Here is a 9,458-nt window from a genome sequence, read left to right as displayed (position 1 = left end):
CTATGACTTCACACCTAATATGCATAAGCACATTCAATGTCTCCCCCAGGGACTCTTGTATTCAAACAAAATTTAACAACAACTCACCCACTTACTGTACTCTTGGCAATGTCTTTAAGGTTAGATTTTGCAGCAATTATAATTTACAGAGCTTCAGTAGCTTCTTGGTTATTTTTTGCTATTTTACCTTTTGATTATCTTTTATTGTTTATTATAATTATATACTGTATACTGACAGTAGGTGCCATGCGATTTAAATGACTTGTGTTGCTGTTGTGTGTCCAACAATCTGATGTGCTTACTGACAGAGTTGCAGTGTTCAGGTGAACGGTTGAATCAGAAAGTTTAACTGCTTAAGCATTAACGCATTAAGTGCAAGTATCCCTGATTATACTGAAGTGCTCAAATGTGTTCTGGGGAGTCTGCTGAAAAGGCCTTTGTAAACAGGCTTTTCCTCACAGTAGTGAAGACACAGCAACTTTTTCAGAGAGAGAGAGAGAGAGAGAGATATGGCAATGTCTTTAGATAACAATCAGAGTCTAATCATATTTCAAGGTCAAGAAAAAAAGTATTGAATTCCTCTCATTGTGGGCATGCCACTGACGTCCACTGTGTGTTGTGGGCAGACTCTGCATCATGCTGCTTATTGATCTATTTATATTCATGGAGGGTAGGCATACCAGCATCCATAGGGTGGAGAGTGGAGATTAGCACGTTGCTCAAACACAGTTATATTCTGGCTCTGTTTGTTTATTTCTGTGTGTGTGTGTGTGTGTGTATCTTCCCCATTCTCTCTTGTTCTGTGTGTGTGCCTCTATGGCGTGTGTGTGTGTGTGTTTGTGTGAGTGTATATGTGTTTATGTGTGAGAAAGAGAGAGAGAGAGTACCACAATGAATCTCAGCCATCTATTTGAAATGTCAACGTAAATAATAAACAATGACATTCTCTTCAGAGCGCTGTGTTGCCATGAGAGGACGGTTATTTTAGCATACCACATCCAGGCCAGCCTTCATGAGGAAGATACTTAGACGCAGGGTGAAACACTGAGCCACTTCCAAGGTCTTGTCTGAGAACAGCCCGAAGGGAAATCGGAGACAGAGGGGAACAATGCAATGCAATACAATGCAAGTGTGTTCCTTTGCCAGGTAGAAATAGAGCTGAGGAGAGCTCAAGTCTTCTGAAGACGCATCTGAGAACAGCACCATCAGTAGAACCATAAGTAAGATTTCTGAATTCTGACACATTGAAGCCTTTGTTTTAAATGTTGAAACAGTTACAACAATGGTGTCATTGCTATAGGAGCTATCTGCAAAGATTGTGAACGTGCATAAATGTGATGTGACAACATACATTTAGAAAAACAGCGAATCTAAGGCAGAACACTTATTTAACCAACACACAGGCTCCTGACAAACACTGAATGAAATATGGCTCACTGAAATGTCACAGAAAATCAGTCTGATTCTGCATTATGCTAAATTGATATTTGTTTGGAGGGGGAATGTGCTATTTCTCATTTTCTCACAAAGAAGTAATTCATCAAGTTCCCATTTTTCTTGATTCTCATAAGATTTGAGACTCTTTCAAAACCCATTACAGGCTCCGGTGAGATCGTTTCAAATGTTTTACACTCACAAAAGTCTGAACTGAAAGATGACAAAAGGTATGGAACTACACACACACACATCTGACACACACAGTGAGAGCCACACGACTGTCACAACGCTCTCTGCTCTCAGTTTAATGAGTGCTCTGAAGGCACTGGGTCTTGGGAAAGCATGTTTCGCTTTTAAATGAGATGGAAGGGAAAGTCCTCTGCAGTATTCATGGCTGGGGCTCTGTAAAGTGGCCCAGCTCAGCCCAACTCTGTCGCGCTCCCGTGTCCAAGAGGGAGACTCGTCTCCAAATGAATGAGAGAGATGGGGGGGGGGGGGGGGTTACTGCAAGAGCCAGAATTGCATGGCATGATGTGACCTCCACCATCACTTTTTGTGTTATTTCAGAGGTTTCTGACGTCCCGAGTGACCAGGTTATGATCTAAGATTACACTTTAAATTTAGCCTCCATCAGGCGCAGCCAGATCTGTGATGCTCCAGGATGCTGTTGAAAGCTGAAGATCTAAGCCATTTACACAGTGAAGTGGGTAGCGTCACAGGAAAAAAGAGTCATTACAGGTGCTGAAGTGCAATTCCCTTGCTTGTTCAGGGCTGGTATGTGCAAAAATAGCATCATATACATTGTTCAAATGAATCATTTGTTGGGTTTTTTCTACTGTTGTTAATAGAAGAGAAGGCCATTATTCCAGAGTTAACTAATTCAGTAGCAATGGAGGCAAAGCACCAGTGGAAGGCTCTCAGTGGACTATCTCTGCTACATACATACATACATACATACATACATACATACATACATACATACATACATACATACATACATACATACATACATACATACATACATACATACATACATACATACATACATACATACATACATACATACATACATACATACATACATACATACATACATACATACATACATACATACATACATACATACATACATACATACATACATACATACATACACACATACACACACACATAAACACATGTGTGCACGCGTGAACACACACATGCGCACACACACACACAAACACACAGATTATACAATATATATTTTCCCTGGTAACATAAGGACAAAAGGTGACCCTGAAACAGTAACTTAGAAACATAACACAATTTGATTGAAATCCTGAATTCATCCAGATTGTGTTTACGTTTGCGTCTCCCTCTGGCTTCTCCATATTCAGATTCAGGATCTGTGACTGACAGTGATGTGCCAGTGCACTTCCAGGGCAGAGGGTGTGTCCTCAATATACAGTCGTCTGCTCCAGAGGTATTTATTCCTCTGCTCCAGCGGTGCTGAAATGGCCCCCGGTGTGATGCACGGCCCCCATAGCTCCACATCCCGGCACAGTTCATCAGGACAACATGAAATGTGGGGAGCCACTGCATTGGTACCCAGGAGCAATATTTACACAGGTAGAGCTGGTCTGTGTAATATGTAAACAACAATAACAACAACATACATGTATTTTTCACAAACCTATGCTCACTTTGCATAGGTAAAAAGGTGAGTTTATAAATAAATGCATAAAATATGCTTACAAACATGCATCATGTGTGTAATGGTTTTTGAATAAAGATTTGGTCACGGTTGCCTCCTGTATTGGAAATGCCAATATTATATTTGCCTAAGCAATGGGAACATCCATAATGCTTGGAGTCTGCTACACGGGACAACCCTAGACAACTGCCAGCTGAGTAACAAACAATGCAAACAAATGAATCAGTGGTTACATCAACCTTCATCAATCCAATAAGGAAAAGGTTAGATTCACTAATCAGTGCACACACAGAAATGCATAATCACAGACAATTCATCAGGAAACGAAAGTCAATAATCACTTCAGTCAAGTTAATTTGACTCCACAAGGTGTTTCTCTTCAGCAGCATATTTTACTTGGAGATCAGATTATCTAACAGAGCATAAACACTGACCAAAGTCATGGGCCAATATCAAGCTTGGGGTAATAATAGTATGATTCAACAAGAGTGCATTTATTGTTGTATGTGAACTAGCCATGGCTGGTAATGCAGCACCAAACAGAAGCCAGGCTGAAACTGAGACCGTGCTATAATCCGAGCTGTGCTTTGAAGCTCCTGTATACTTCACCATGTCTAGAAGCCTCATTATTGTTTTCTTTTCCCACGATTTTCTGTGTGGAGTGCTTTCTGGATGACATGACCATGGGAAGGGAAGGAGAGCACACATCATAGTCAATCTGTTGAAAATTTAGACAGACCTTTGAAGATTGTGGGGGGGAAAAGGATAAAACCAGTTAAGACAGTTATATGGGTCTGCACAACCGCATGTGTGAGTGTTCTTTCATCTTAGAGGCTGCCTGTGCTTCAAAAAGCCTGGCTGTGCCATTCGTCTTGTGCTCTAGTGTGATACACATTCATCTGCTCTTGAAGTTCCCCTCTGTGTCTACAACAGCAAATGGATGATCGTGATGAAAGGTCTTAAATTGATTTTTAAAATGATTAAAATAAAATGTTATATATTATGATTTATTTAAATGTTACTGTTTAATTGTTGTTACATTTTTCAAGACATCATTTTGATCAAATCTGATTTATGGAAGGACAAACAAATCTAGAGCTTGTAACATAGAAGCTGGAGGATCTGAATCACTATTTTATAGTGCTGGCCAATTAAATATGAATACTGCTGACACATACTTTGTACAAATGTTTCACCTCAAATGAGCTTGTGTAGGCATTTTAATTCAGAAGTGCCATCAAAATTTTAGGTGACCGCTGTTCATTAACTCTCACCTGGGATAGTACTGTACGTAGTAATATCCAGACAGATCAACAAACCTGTGAAAGAAATCAGTGAGGCTCTCCATCCATTTTGAGCAACCTACCCGAGAGATATTTGGAGGATAAAGAGAGTATGAGTGAGAGAGCAAGAAGTTGAAATACACCAGCTATTGTTACAGATAATCTGTCTCCTGTTAAGAGAAGGAGGCCTAGTTGACTGCAGTTATTAGTCATGTCCACACAGAAGACTTGTCAACCAGGGACTGCTTAAGATGGGAGGGCTTTGCAATTGCAGGTCCTATATAGGATCTTCTGAAGGAGAGGAGAAACACAGAGACAAGGAGTAAGAGCATTAAGTGGTTGAGAAGGAGGAGGGCTACATCGGAGCAAAGAAGTGAAGGCCATCTCACCACATCTCAGTCCAGGAACCTGCTGATGATGCCAGGCAGACAGGCATGACCAGAGAGAGAGAGAGAGAGAGAGAGAGAGAGAGAGAGAGAGAGAGAGAGAGAGAGAGAGAGAGAGAGAGAGAGCGAGAGAGAGAGAGAGAGAGAGAGAGAGAGAACATGCTACAGTAAGTGTCAGGGCACAAACCCAGCCAAGACTGGGATCAAATTGGAGAGTTTGTCAGGTAGAGAGAGGAAGACAGTTACATGTATAAGAGTGGAGGGGGGCAAGGAAGGGTATCTAACAGACAGCTGTGCTTTTTATAAAACAGTGTACTCTATGGAGAGAAAAAGAAAGAGAGAGAGAGGGTGAAGATACGTAAGGAATCTTTAAAGGAGAATTCCAGTGTGGTATTGACCTAAAGTGTGTTGAAACATGATACCGAGTGTGAACGTATGTCATAGCCCATCTCAGCTTGTCCCCTGCACTTAGAAATCTGGCGCTAGTTAGCCGATCCTACCAACAGCTTTTTTGGTGCTTCGGCATCGGGCCAGCCATGCAAATAAATCACTGTTTTACACCATTTACGAGGCTCAATGTATCTCCACACTTCATTGGTAGACTTCCGAGGGCCCTGACATTTAAAACGAGACATTGAGAACTTTGAAAAAGCACTGGTAGTTTACTTACAAGACGATTTATGCAGACAGTATCTGTCTGCATAAATCGTCTTGTAAGTAAACTACCAGTGCTTTTTCAAAGTTCTCAATGTCTCGTTTTAAATGTCAGGGCCCTCGGAAGTCTACCAATGAAGTGTGGAGATACATTTAGCATTTGCAGCCATCTTGAATTTAGTCACGATAAGTCGAGCGACGAGTAAGAATGAACAGGTATAATAAGGAATTATAATTATATAATTATATTTTGCATTCCAAAAATAATTCAGTGGAAATGCATCGATTCCAGTTTCTTCCAGTAGCAGCAACTGGAATCCATGCATTTCCACGGAATTATTTTTGGAATCTGATCCCTTATCATACCTGTTCATTCTTACCCGTCGCTCGACTTTTTGACTAAATTCAAGATGGCTGCAAACGCTAAACTTCGTGAAGATACTGTCTGTATAAATTGTCTTGTAAGTAAACTACCAGTGCTTTTTTTAAAGTTCTCAATGTCTCGTTTTAAATGTCAGGGCCCTTGGAAGTCTACCAATGAAGTGGTACATTGAGCCTCGTAAATGGTGTAAAACAGTGATTTATTTGCATGGTTAGCCCGATGCCGAAGCACCACCATTGAAAAAGCTGTTGGTAGCATCGGCTAACTAGCGCCAGATTTTGGAGTGCAGGGGACAAGCGCAGATGGGTTATGAGACATACGTTCACACTCGGTATCATGTTTCAACACACTTTAGGTCAATATCACACCGGAATTCTCATTTAAGGTATGTTGGGAATAGTAGTTAGAATAGGAGTTTTCATTACGGATTTGACACAGAGACAATGTTAGAATTTAATTAAGTTATTTTATTAGTCCTGACTGAATTTTTTCCCCATGTAGGTGTGACCAGAGCAGTAAGGAGGGAAAGAGAGGCTATAAGCCACTCCCAGTAGCCCGACTACGCCACCCTGGGCTTAGTACCCTGGGACTTCTTTAAGAGAATTTGCTAAGGAAGGTTTGACACAGGTCCGAAAGCACCAAGCAGACAACGTGAATTCCAGTCAAATCATAAGTTTATTAAATAACCAAAGGGGGGGGGGGGAAGGGAGGAGTGTCCTGCAATAATACCTGAAACGAGTCAGAGGTTATGAAAGTACAAAAATATTTATTATTGTTCTTTTATTATGATACAATATGAACAGGTGATTTCTAAAGTGGGGCCAGGCTCCACTGGAGCTAAAAAGATACAGCAGATGGGGGCTTACCTGAGGGAGACAGACTAACTGGAGGTGTGTTCTAAGTTCCAGCCATCACACGTGCATACACACTGCAAGAAAGTGACTTACCAGTGACACAGCAGCCCACCGCAAGCAACAATGACACCACAAATGTGCAGCTACAGGGTCCCACCACCAGGTGACTAGCCTCCCTCAAAGAGGGCCCCATATCTGCCAAACAAACAAATAAAACAGCACCACAAGGGCGGGGGGGGGCAAAAATACAGTCAGCCAATACAGACGTTATGGTAGATAATGCAGGCACACCAGGACAAAAGAAATACAAACACACGCAAATGACAGCCAGCACCAGACAGAACCTAAGCAGTTACCAGGATGAAGCATATGCCACTTATGCCCAGTTCCTCTCTACTAATGCGGCAAGCAACATGCAGGCTGACATAAACGCCAAATAAACCCAAACACAGGCAGACGTAGACACTAAATTAATGCCCACAAAAAGAAACACAGAACGTACTTGAAAAACCGCACACAATTAGGCTACACCAAAATAAAATAACTACAGACAAGACAGCAGCACGACCCACGCTATGCACCCCGCGTAGATGGAAAAGGCCGCGCTACCTGGACAGGACAGAAAAGACATTGAACATAAAGCCTTCTACTGCCGCCTAGAAAGTTACCCATTAAAGCAAGCATCGTACATACCTATGTTCGTAACTACGATTAGTGCACAAAGCGCCGTATGGGGAGCACTCACCCACGTTCAGCTACAGGCATACAAGAGAAAGTGTTACGACTCAAAACAGAAAATAAACTACGAGAGATTTAAGACAAACGTAAGTGCATACCTGTAGAATGAATAAGGGATGGTGTCTAACACACGGGCAGCAGGAGCAGACTAGCCGGTGACCACGAAGCTACAGGTGAAGACAAACATTGATTAAACCATGTTATTAGTCTGGCAGCAAACAGGAGTATTGCAACATACCTGATGACTAAATCCGACACGCTAGGGGGTTAAACAGGCAGAGCTTACAACGCTTCTTCGTACCTGGGTGGTTTTATACTGTCCGGCCAGTAATCAGTGCGAACGAACTCCGGTGTGTAACTAATCACCACGCCCCCCTAGTTAGCGGGAGCAGGCCAGTGTGGGACATGTAGGGAAAACAGGGAGACATGGGGAAAAGACAGAAACAAGGTGAACTGGCTACATAGGGATAGTGCACACACACACACACACACACAAACTTGCACATATGCATACTAAGAGCAATGAGCTCACCAGGAGCACACACAACCAGAGCAGAAGCATCCCTACAAAGAATTGTTGTTTCTATAAATGTTATTCTATAAAGTACAATATTTAGCCGGTTACACTTTACTTGAAGGTATCGACATAAGAGTGACATGACACTGACATGATTGTGTCATTAACATTATAAACAAGTCATAAATGTTTATGACATAACGCTTCTGTCACTCGCTTCTGTCAAGTGTCATTCCGTTTTTGTCATGACAAGTTAGGGTTATAACAGTGTCATGTCACTCTTATGTAGATACCTTCAAGTAAAGTGTTACTGAACTCTGTCCTTTTAAGCCAGGCAGCATCCTAACATGACCCCATATTAACACAACAATGGGCACAAAAGGTAACAGTACATGAGATGCTTTGGGTTGTATCTCAATTTTCGCACAGCCTTTCCATTGCTTCTGTTGAATGTGCTCTCGTCATGATGGTCAGGTGCAGAAGTAGCATGTCTCTGAGTGCACTCTAACCTGCAGTAGCATGGGTGAAGGACACGTCAAGCATGACCCCCTGTAATCCAGGCCTGCCACTCAACTTCATCCTCCCATCTTTTATTCCCTTTTCCTCACAAAGGATCCTGCATTTTTCATTCGCTCTGGACTCGAGGTGCATATGTGGACATCCAAGCATGTGACACTGCTGAGACTGACACTGTTCACAGAGCATTTGTGTGCTCTACAGCACTAGATTTACATGATCAGTACACGGCACCTTCATGGACCATTCATGACAAATATCATCAGCATTAGATCGATAATTATTAAACCAGATTCTAACTGATTTTAGATGTCATAAAGGCTGGCTCCGTCAATTGTCTGTAAATGAAGTGGAGAAGTGTTTTGTTGGTACAAGCTTATGTTATGACTGTCAGCAAAACAAGGAATATCTTAGATCAACTGCTTTAAATATGCAGCCTGTGTTAATAATCCAGTTTCTATAAAGTTGTAACTGGTTGCTCAATTTGCCTTTGACAGCTGACCTGATACTAATAATATTGTGTCATATTGGAAATAATATATTTAGTAAAGTTTAGTAATGGTTCATGTTTTGCTGGGGTGAAGTGCTTGTGTAGCACCAGATGTAATGCAAAATCAGTTAGTAGCCTAACACAAGTTCAGTGTTTTTTTTCCCCCCAAAGTGACTGTGAGTTGCTATGGCTATAGGCAGAATTAAATAAGTGAACAAAGTCACTAAATGGCTTGCTGGAGCCATCTTGTTTTGAAAGTGTTCTCACAATGTCAGGTTATGTCATCTTTTTGTGCTGATTATTGCAGCTTAATATTTCAGGGGCATAAAGCATTGCTGACTACTGTTTTGCCTCAAAAGAGTATTCCACCTTCTTTCTCATTTTGTATTCATTATACTGACCTTTAAATTCCTCCCACTGTGGTTGCAGCATTAATGAATGCCATGACTGCATTTGAAAAGCATAACCCTACATGACATCATTAATTTGCATTCATTTGTAGAAA

The 9,458-nt window shown here is 41.4% G+C and overlaps 1 long non-coding RNA gene across 1 annotated transcript; it reads right to left on the bottom strand.

The window, feature by feature from the left end:
* Nucleotides 1-6,540: 6,540 nt before the first annotated feature.
* LOC121709383 lies at nt 6,541-7,880 on the bottom strand. The gene is made up of 3 exons (XR_006031942.1): nt 7,669-7,880; nt 7,529-7,597; nt 6,541-7,447 (listed from the first exon to the last, which is right to left on the bottom strand). It is a non-coding gene; the product is annotated as an uncharacterized LOC121709383 (long non-coding RNA).
* Nucleotides 7,881-9,458: the final 1,578 nt, after the last annotated feature.

This window comes from Alosa sapidissima, chromosome 5, assembly GCF_018492685.1.
Source record: "Alosa sapidissima isolate fAloSap1 chromosome 5, fAloSap1.pri, whole genome shotgun sequence".
NCBI lineage: Eukaryota > Metazoa > Chordata > Actinopteri > Clupeiformes > Clupeidae > Alosa > Alosa sapidissima.
The sequence above is the reverse complement of the archived record's forward strand: the minus strand, read 5'-3'. Positions and strand labels throughout refer to the sequence as shown.